The sequence below is a fragment of the Alligator sinensis genome, unplaced genomic scaffold (assembly GCF_000455745.1).
Source record: "Alligator sinensis unplaced genomic scaffold, ASM45574v1 scaffold155_1, whole genome shotgun sequence".
NCBI classification, from domain to species: Eukaryota; Metazoa; Chordata; order Crocodylia; family Alligatoridae; genus Alligator; species Alligator sinensis.
Window position 1 is genome coordinate 304,059 of NW_005842877.1, and position 11,230 is coordinate 315,288.

Below are 11,230 nucleotides of genomic sequence, written 5' to 3' on the forward strand. Positions count from 1 at the left end.
AGGTCTGTGCTGCTCCAGCTCATGGGCATGGCCTCACTGATCCTTATCCCTGCCCCAGTTGCCGCTCCCCAGAACCATTCCTGCGACCTGCCTCCAGGACTTCCAGCCAGGGGGACTCCCTTTCACCCCAGAGCTTGGAGATGCATGCTGAAAGCCAATCCTTGCTTCCCTTTTTCTCCCAGATAAACATGCTGGTTGCAGGCCAAGGCAGCTCAGCTTGTTCCAGCCCAGGCAGTGTGAGCTGGCACCACCGGCCTGGGAAGGAGCAGCCTGCAGGCAGCAGGGAGAGGCTTAGCGCTGCTGCGTCATCCCTGTACCTGGATCTGCTCTGTCACCCTCCCATGCACCCACACAAAAGAGCCGTGCCACACCCAGGGGGAATTCTCTTGATAAGCTCAGCCCTGGATGCTGGGCTTCCTCTAGGCACCCTCAGCCTTTCCTGCCTTTACTCAAGTCCACAAAAGAGCCATCCCCACTTTTCTGTGCTACAGACATGTGCACAACAGTCCTCAAATGCAGCCAGCTCTGTGAGGGCCAGGTAGCACAGCAGAGGGAGAGGGATCTTCCAGCCCTGGCTGCAGAGGTGTGTCATGGAGAACATGAGCTGCTCCAAATTAAGGGGGCCTTGGTTTGCAAGCTACCCCGTGCTCTCACTGGGCTCAGGTATCCCCTCAGAGACACAAGAGCCCAAGCAGCAAGGGCAGGATGGGAAACAGCAGAGCAAGACAGGCTGTGAGTGCTTTTTTAATCCACCCTGGGTCCTAGCAACTTTCTAAGAAGACCCTGGACTTTTCTGGGCAGGTTGCACACACCTACAGCTGTAATATCTGGCAAATGATTTTCAGCAGCGGAAGCCTCCAGCTTGGTGCCTGGGTTTTTAGATCAGCACCTACATCATGCCGAACGTTATGGGGCCCTGTAGACACCAGCCAGAAATCAGGGCCTCCCCATCACGCTAGCTGCCACAAAGCTTCAAAAGAGATCATCTCTCTCCCCACCCATTTTGTCAGACGCTACCGAGCCACAAAGGTGGCCAGGGCCTCAACACTCAGGAACACCACACACACCTGAGCTCGCACAGGTCGCAGCTCACTGCTGCATACATCAATGTGATACCACACAGAGCTGCACTGCCATGCATGAAGAGAGCCCTAGAGCCCCCCTGTGGAAACTGGACATAACCCTCCATAAGGCCCAGAATTGACCCTGTGGGCCTTTGCTGCCCTACACTTATGGCTCCAGCGGAGCTGGAATGAGTGTGCCTTACAGGACTACCACAAATAGAAAAGACCTACAGGGCTCATGCAGAGCTTCACATATATGGTCCCTTTCATAGGGATGGACAGGTGCTTCCCACTCAACAGCCTAGGACTGCATTTTGCTGCAAACTTCAAAATTTCTGGGCTTCACTGAAAAAGATGATAGCAAGCAAGCCCTGGCAAACCGGTCCCTTTCCAGCCCCTATGAACCTATCCTTGAATGGGCAGGGGCATCACATGCTCCCACTGGGCACATTTTTGCTGGAAAAGGGCTCCACTCCGGAAAGGACAGGTGAAGAATATTTAGCACACTCCTTTGAGTCCCAGGCACCTTCTGGCATTCATGTGAGAATCTCAGCTTGCAATTATGGCTGAGGGCTCAGCACTTCTGTCAGAGCCAAAACGAGACCCAAAGGGGTGTGAGAACAAAAAAACAAAACAGTTCCTGGCAGCTGTAGCAGACAGTGCTGGGGAGGTGGACCAGCCATTCCAAACATAGTAATTCTTCCTTCTGAACCAATTTCACGCTGCTCTAATAGGCAGAGGGAAGAGTCAGGACATTCCTGCATTTCAAAGCTGGAGGGGCCATTACTTCACCCAGTCTGACATCCTGTAGAGGCTGGAGCAGCAAGCCTCAATCAGGGCCTGCCCTCTCTCTTCCCCCCAAGCTCTGAGATAGAGCATAACCTTTAGAAAGGGATTCTGGCCTTGATCTGGAAAGATTCCAGCTAATAGGAAGTTCACCCTGCCAGCTGGATGACACCTCCCCCCCGACCCCATTTTGCCTCCTGCTACCTCCCAGCCTCCAGGTTTTACCCTGCCTGCCAGAAACGGACTCAGGCAGGTACCTGGGGCCAAGGGACTGGTCATACTGGCTCTCAGGAAAGGCTTCTCCTGGAAAGCCTTCTCCCTAGCATTCTTGTGCACCAACGGAGGCAGCACACCCTGGAGGGCAGAACCCTGGGCTTGGAGCCTGGAGACACGGGGTGCATTGTCAGTTCTGCCACTGCCTTGGACAGTCCCCAGTGCAATTACCTCTCTGCCAGCAGCCCCCTTATCCATCCACCATCCTTTTAAGTGGGCCAAGAGCCAGAAGCGTCCCAAGGTCCATGGTTCCCATTTTTACCTTGTTTTCATCCAGAGACCTTTCAGCTACCATGGCAATGGGTGCTAGAGAAACCCTTCAGTTCCCTGAAGCCAGCCCATGGCTATGCTCACCTGGTCTGCCATCCCATAAAAGCCCTTTCAAGAAAGTTTGAAATTAAGGGGGCTGCTGCCTCCACCAGAGCTCCATGGATTGGTTTGGGTGGCTGAAGAACAGAACTACCATGGCTATGAGCCACATGACAGCCCTACTGGGGTCCACAGACAGCTAAGGCAGCAAGTGGGCTGAAGGTTGATCCAAATTTGGACTGTCCTGGATGGCTATGGCCCCCATAATTCCCAGCTAGTTCCAGGCACAGCACAGGATGAGTTCAGCCAGGACTTCCAGAGTCCATGGTGCTCAGTCATGCACCTTCTTCAGCTGAGGTGGGAGCAGAGATGGTCTAATCCAGAACAGGTATTCAGCCAATCTCTACTTCTGTTAGCACCCTCTGTGCTTGGGGAAAGGATAATCTGCTGTCCCCTAGCCACCCAGCAATCACACCTCCATGTACTGAAATACAGCCCCCTCCATGAAGTGACATAGCAAATAGTTCTTTGACAGGGTTAGCAAAGTCACCCAGTGCTTTACCACATGGATTTCCAAGAGGAACCACATAGCAGTATTACGGGGGGGTGTGGGAAGGAAGGGAAAGGGTCTCCTGAAGCCCAGGGCAGAGCAGCCAGTAGGTGCAAGGGGCAGGGGAGGGCAGGGGATTGGCACTGTGTATTCCTGTCTCTGAGCAATGAAGCTGAAGCAGCAGCTCCAAGAGCCATTGTAGCATGTCCAGGAACCCCAGGTCTACCTGCAAGCACTGACACTATCCCAGTGTTTCTTATTCATGTAGCTATAGGAAAAAAAATAGCTGCCACAGGGAAGAAACTGGCCATGGAGATCTGTGCTCCCTGACAAATGCACTTGGGTTGCATCCCAAAGACCAGCCCTTGACCCAAGTCCAGTCCACACACTAAACCTTCTCACTCAGACCTGGTGGTGTTTTTAACACAAACTAGTTGTTCTACAGGGCCTTGCAGAGCTAACACCAACACAACTCATCAGCTGCTTGGTACAGTGGAGGCACCTTTCCACAATTGCTCAACATGCCCACGAAGGACAGGGGAGCTCTCCCCTAAGCTGCTGGGGAGGAATGCCTAGCACAGCTCAGACTAGTACAGTGCCAGGTAGCAAGGGATGTGCAACCAGGCATTCTGGGAATTACACCCGAGCATGTGTAGTCATGGCAGACGAGCAGCTCAAGGGTTACTTCACAGTGCAGTTGTTCTCTTTTGAGTGAGGCTGATTCAAGTTAATTCTGCCACCTCCAGATGCAGTTTAAAATGCAAGTATGTCCCAGAGATGTGGCTCTGTCATCCCCAAATGCTTTGCAAACATGGCTGCAGCTTTGCTGTCAAGTTGTTATCAGTGAGATGTGACCACCTCTGGGGTGGAGTACAACAGCTGTTTAAGCACAGAGCAACACCACAGAAGGAAAAAAAGAAGGAACAGAGGCAAGAAATTGAAAAGGATGCTCCATTTAGAATAGCAGGGAAGGTTATTTAGCAACTGACTGAGAGCCGCCTGCCATAGTAACAAAATGCTGTCTGTCAACGTTAAGATCTACTGCATTAGCAAGCCAAGGGGTACTAGGACTTGAGGATGGAGAATGGCATTATCTGGGATTATGCCCATTGTGTATGAGAAGCAGCAAGAGAGCCTGAGGGACTGTATTCACACCTCAGCGGGGCCTCAATGGGTCCCAGCACCTGCAAACAGTGCCACACATTAAGAGATTACCCTTGCCTTAGGCTGCTGAACAGACACAGTGGGAGAAGTGGAAACTGAGGCACAGAATGGAAAGGGACTCACCCCAGGCCACTGACTAGGGTAGAGCAGAAGGAAAGCCTGGATCTGCAGCCTTTGGAGTCTAGTGCCCCATCCTCTCATCTAGACTGCCACCTGCAACACAGCTCCAGAAAAGCCTTCACTGGTACAGATTACCATATCCTGAGACATGTCCCATTTAAGTGCCAACCTCCTTAGGATGCACAGCATGGCAGCATCTCAGTCCTTGGGAGCCCTCTGGGGGAAGCTGTTTGGCAGGGAAACAGTTAACGTAGTTAGCATACAGTGGGTCAGGAGGCGGCTTTGAAGTCAAAGAGCAGCAGCCGCCTTCTGAAAACAAGTTTGATAAAAGTGTTATTCAGAAGGGAGTTCTGCTGGCCTGTCAGATTGTCTGCGTGTCTCAGCTTTGCACTCAGCACCCGCTGCTCAGGCCACTGCCCTGCGGGGTCTGGCTCAAAACCCCTTAATAAAGGAGGAGGGCAGGGGCCTGATTTACAAGCAGTGCTGGGCCTGCCCTCTCAAGAAAAATACATCCACAATGCAGTGCAATCCACATCTGGCCCAGGCCAGAGCATCCCCATTTCTTCCTCCCATGTCAGCCTATCTTGCTGTGGAGAACAGAGGAAACAAACAGACTGCATCTGTTTGCCAGGCACTCTGGCCCTGCCTGGAGACAGATGTGGCTGCCCGCAAAGTACGTTTGAGGCTTTAGTGAGACCTTACTTGCAGTGGCTGTGTTTATTGGGTTTGCCCACAGAGAACGGGGCACAGTGTAGCTACATGAGGGTTGGAGCCCTCTCTCAACCAAGGGGCTGGGGTGAGACGTCTTATCCAGTCTCTGGCTCTATGGTGCCCAGGTGCCAGTGGTGGAAGCACTGCAGGGGGTCTCCATACACTCAGACTTTGCACTGCTCTGATCAGGGAGGGGACATTAGGCAGTGCCATAACTAACCTAGATTTTTCAACATTATCCTCTGCAGCAGGACTAGCCTCACTGAGGGAAAGAACACAGTGCCCACTACCAAGCCCAGGCTAGCCACAGGTAGCCCGGCACTTAAGAGCTCCTGGGAAGCAAGACGGGTTCCTCAGCCTACCTCTGTCAGTAGCACAAAATCAGGATGCTTGCTCTCCCACCATTCCCCATTGCTACTGGGAGGCCGGATACCTAAATGGGCTAGAAGGCTGTGTTCCCCTGTGTCTGGAAAGGCTATTCCAGGGCACAGCGGGCAGGCAGTGCATGGCAGGGCAGGATTCCCAGATGCCAACTGGGCACCTGTCAACAGCACAAACTTTCCTTGCAGAAAAGAGCTCAGTTGGAAAAACCCAGCCAGAGCACAAGACCATCAACCCAGAGTGCAGTCTGGACCTGTCACTCACACAGGTGCAGTGCAAAACCCTGAACAAGGAAGCAGAGCTTTGAGCACCCCGACTTGCTTCTTGGAAAGCAAGGAAGTCACAAACCCTCAGCCTGGGATTCCAGCCAGGCCCGCAGTAAATCAAGCGGGGCTGGAGATTAACAGAAACCAGAGAGCATTCAAACCAAAGCTAGTTCAGAGGCTGGCCTTGCAATGCACCTCTCCATGGTTGAATGAGTCCCCAGCATTTTGTGCTGCCTGCAGGTGCAGGGGCCTACCAGATTTCACACCCAGTGCTAAATTATGACAGTCATATGATGCCAGAGAGTGGGTACAGGCCAAACAAAACTTGAGAGCAGAACAAGTCTGCTTGAAGGGGGAAGTTAACTTTGGGGCTGCCTGCCCCCACCTCCCCCAGGCTAGGCTGAGATATGGATTTCTCCTCATAGATGTGAGGGGATTTGTGGCCTAGCAGCCTTTGTAGCTCACCTGCAAATGCCACCTATGACGCCCACCCCTGGTAAGAGCCTGCTGTCTCACTGGGATGTTCTAATCCCACTCAGCATGAGCGGATTAGGGATCTCAGTACCACAGCTCCTGGAGGCTGGACAGAGAAGCTGTGAGATTCCAGCAATAGAGCTATCTGCTCCCAGCTCCAGTCCCAACCCCTGAACATGGAGCAATCAAGCACCCAGCAAGTACCTTTATCCTTTTATTTACCCTGCCTTGGCCCCCCTCCCCACTCCCACAGCAGGCACGTAGCAGGTAAAAGCCTGCAGACTTCTCTCCGTTATTTCCTCAATAATCAGATTAGATAAACACTAACACCAGGCTGCAGCCTCAAAAGGACCTGAAGCTGAGAAATGCAGCTGGGCCTAGGAAGAACCACAGCAACTCCTGCCTGGGTCTGGCAGCCTTCCCGCCACCTAATCAAAGGACAGCTCTTTCAAGATACAGCCAAGGAGATCTCTGCTTCTTCCTAGCCCATCTGAAAACTGTCAGGGATGGCTCCAGGCATGTAGTGGAATTGATCACTGTTCTTTTGAATACTTTGGGAGCTCTCTAATGGGGATCATCATATTCTGGTTAAAGCAGGGTGCATTGAAACAGCCAGGCCTAACCTGGCCATCATGCTTGTGCAGCTAATACAGTTCTTCAGTTTGCACTATGCCTGCTAGGTTGCTGTGTTGTTGTCATGTACAACAGCTTTCCAGGAATCTATTAAAAGCGAAAGTTGGCTCTCAGGACCACTTAGGTTGTATTTACTGCTCTATCGCTGACTTTCATTTGCCTGGTTCCTCTCTATCACTCTATCACTTTCATTTGCCTGGTTCCTTGGCCCGCTGATGATGGCAAGGAGCTAACAGTATTGACACACAAATCCCTATACACAACAAGAGAGCCTGAGGGACTGTATTTATGCCTCAGTGGGGCCTCAATGGGCCCCAGCACCTGCAAACAGTCCCACACATGAAGATTTCTCCCAAGGGATCTTCTCTGGCAAGGGATTTCTCCCAATCTCTCAGGTAAGACCTGTAATAGCTCAGTCCAAAACCACCTAGGAATCAAGTTGAGTGGCACTGAGCCAGCTCATTATCACTGGGCCCATGATTAAAGGTGGAATACTTTTGGAACTGCCCAGCACAAACCCACCCAAATATGTTCCAAGATCCCAAAACACCCATGGGAGGCAGGTGCCCAACTCTCCTTTGATATTCACAGCCCATGCTATGGTTATAGCTGCCAGTCCTGAGCACTGTGGAGCCTGGAGCCTGCAGCTTTGGTGGATGACACAGGCTCACCTTCAGCCAGGGAAGCACTTTCATGCCAGCATCTGCAAGCATCAAAGCCTAGTACTTAACAGAGTGGGACACCCTCAACAGTGAGGGAGGGGGTTCCCAGCGTTGTCCAGAGCAGGGCTGGGCGTGCTGTTCCCACACTATCACACTGATATTGGGCACCTGGTTGCATCCAGAATCTGAAGAGGATCAGAGGCAGGGGAACAGAGATAGCATCAGAGTCATCCCTGGCAGGGGGCAAATCGGGGCAACCACGTTGGGCCCTGTGGAGGGTGCCACCATTCTGCATGGCTGCCATGCGCCACTGGCTTCGTGCTCCAGCCGCTTGCCACCCCCCCACACCCAGGCTGATATGCCCCAGGCCCCACACACCCTTAGGAATGGCTCTGGATATCATGCTGTTTCTATGGCCATGGCAGTGCCTAGCACCAGGCAGATGGAGAGGGAAGGCAACCCCAGCTTTGGAGTCATCTTCCAGTCAGTGGCATAGGCCCAGGCACTCCTGCTCCCTATGTTCACCTGGAAGGATGGGAAGAGAATAGAGACTGAGAGAAGCCAACACTGGCACTTGCTGCAGGACTTTAGGCAACAGGATGAGACATTACCAGACATGTCCAAGAACTGTCTGCCCTTGCAGCTGGGGCAGATGCAACCAACTGTCTCCCAGAGGAGAGAAAGAGGTACCCTGTTAAAGGATGCTGTAGCCCTTTAAAAAGCAGAGCTGACTGCACCCAAGCTGGACAGTACCCCCATCTCCACCACTAGCACTCTCACCAGAGCCACTGAGCAGGGCTAATGTAACACAATGCTTGGGACTGGTCCTGTTACCCAGCCCTTCTTCAATGTCACTGGAAGAGGGCACCAGGTTCTCTTAGGTACCTATGGTAGCCTCCAGGCCACAATATTTTCATTATAAATAGGCATCACAACCACCTGAATTACAGAAGTGCCCTAACATCATCTGAGACCAGTGTCTGATTGCACAGATATAGGATATGACACAGTCCCTGCCATAACCAACCACATAGACAAAGTGCAAGAGGGGAAACAACATGCATAAAGTCACTCAGCAGGGCAGTGAGAAAGCTGGAAATTTGCCCAGGTCTCCTGGCTCTAATCAAGTGTCCTGCTCACTAGATCCAGCTACCTCCAAGGCACCCATGCATTACTTGTTGCATGCCACAGAGCAACCTAAGATAACTGGTAGGGACCAAAGCCACACAGAGTGGCAGGGGATCCCAAAACTTGTACGCTCTACGTGGCAATTGTGTGTGGAGATGGTGCAGAGTTGTGCCAGCAGTGTACTAATCCACAGGTCCCAGGAGCAGTAAAGGAGTTTCCCATAGAGAGGCTGGCCTTTAGGCATGGCTGGTATTTTTGTGAGATGGTTGTTGACAGGGTGAGGGTGAGCTCAAGGGATTCATCCAACACAAGAAGCCTGAAGCCTCAGGGGGGGGACTGGTGTGAACAGCTGGGGATCTTGCATCTGTGTCTCCCAGCTGTGGAAGCTAATTCATTGCTACAGCTGGGCTAGAAAAATATGCGCCCAGGCACCACGTCCCAGGGCACTAAAGAGCCCGAGCCCAAGCCCCAGCCCACACCTGTGTAGAACAGTGCAAAACTACAGTGCTGCTGTTAGGCTCAGCAGTTCAAGGGCCTGGTACCCAATCCAGCCTCCCTAGGGACTCATACCAAGTGCCCCAGAACCAGGGGAAGGTGCCAGCTCCTTGTTAGCCACTTCTGTCTCGACAGATCACCCAAGATCATGAGAATGTATGTACAGTCCCATGGGGGTAAAGGGAGCTGGGTAGGGACCCATGGGGTATATAGGCAGAGAGGGAAAATGGGCCCAGCATAGCGGAGGAGAGCAGGAGCAGGCCCAGCCCTGAGCTCCCACGCCCACAGGAAGGAACAGGAGAGTATCCTATCCAGTCAGCTCCCTCACATTCCTGTACAGGAAACTCTGAGCAAGGCAGTGTTGAAGGTACTTTCCCATGGCTCTCCACGGGCTGGGAGGAAGGGGAGGGGAGAGGTAGCAAGCATGTGGGAAAGCAGCTGGCTGCAGCCCAGGCAGGGAGCAGGGGGTCTGGAATGAGAGGGGGAGCAGGAGCTGGAAGCTGCCAGCTCTGTGGCCCACCCTCCTGCTTGGCAAGTGCCAGGTAACCTGGGGACTCAGCTCATGCTGTGGATGCAGACATGCATCACACACTTGCAGGGAAAAAACTAGCTTGGAGCCATCTGTGGGAAGGCTTGCTGGAGGAAGCCCTAGCCAAGAGGCAGAGCTAGGCTGGGACGGAAGGCGACTCAGTACCCAGGCAGATTGATTGGGATCTGACTATAAACAAAACCTCTAGTAGCACTCAGCCCTACAGCAGTGGAGGCCGAGGAAGAAAAAAAAAAAAATCACACAAATCCCTCTCCCTCTTGCCTCCTCCTCCTTCCAAGATAGAGGCTGCATGTGGCACACAGGGCCAAGCCTGGCCCAGATTTCTTGCCAAGATCAGCCCCCCTAAAACACCAGGGAGGCTCAGTGGGAGAGGTGCCAGTTGCACATGCTAAGTCCTGCTGGAAACTCCAGCCTCAATGACAACTCTACCACCATATGATTTTCTTGGGCCAGTGACAGTCTCCAGTATGGGCAGGATCCAACTGTGCCTGTGGGGTAGACTGGCCCATCTGACTGATGGCACCCCAGTCAGCTGACTCTCTCACAGCCCCATCTGCTCTGTAGTGTAATGGGGAAAAATCAGGAAACCCTTAGCTCAGCCCCTGGAGCTCAGAGGAGACTGAAATGTGCCGCAGGAGCTAACTGGTAGAAGACAGGTGCCCACTCCAGGTCCTGGGGAAACAGAGGATGGCTGAAACACGGAGGCTGCCACCATGACTTCAGCTCCATCACATGGGGCACAGCCAGCAGCTGGCTGCAAGATTCCAGCTGCCACAAAGCTAACCTGCATTAGGCTACAGTGCACCAGCAATGCCTCAGTCCTGGAACCACAGGCCTCGGCCAGACTGTGGCATGTCCAAGTTGCCCAGGATCTGATGTCAGTAAAGCTAGAACCGAGGTGTACAAGGAGTCTACCAGTGACAGTGCAGAAGATGCCAGGGAAGCAGTGCTCCTGGATGGGGGACAGCAGGGGATCTCAGCCTCTTCCCATTTGATTCACAATGCTCAGATCCCAGCAGGGAATCTGGGGAGTGTCCAATGTGCATCTCCATGGAACTCATGCTGGGGAGGAATGAGCTGCCCTTTTCCAAGGCCCCAATATACTCCAAGCAGTTAGCCTCTCTAAGCTGGGGCCTGCAGCAACTAAATCTCTCCCCACGCCCCTCACTGCCCAAAAAAACACTGATAACTCTAAAGCCACATCTAGTTGATGCTGTAGCTGACCTAATCTACAAGCTCTAGGCCCAGGATGAGTTTTGCCACCAGGCAGTCTGCATCTCAGGCTCCCTCCAAAACTACTGGGAGCAGAGGTAAAAGTCCACTGCCCACCCCAAGGGCATTGTCCCCAAGAACACAGCTGCCCCCTTCAACGTTACCATGGCACAAGAGGGGCAAGACAGCTCCTGGCAGGAGACACGCACAGAAACAGAGCTCAGTGTGCGGATGCCATGCAGCGTGGGGGCACCCAGGGTTGTGGCAGCCAGCTCTGCTGCCAGGGTAGGGCTTCCCAGGACGTCAGCAAGGAGCGGAGCGCTGCCCTGACACATCAGCATTCCTCAGCGGCAGGTGATGCAAGCGCCCCAACAGCCCCGTCCTGGCCACCGGCCACCAGCCGCCCACTCTCCACCCTCCTTCCAGCGCCCCAGGCCCGCGACTTCCACACG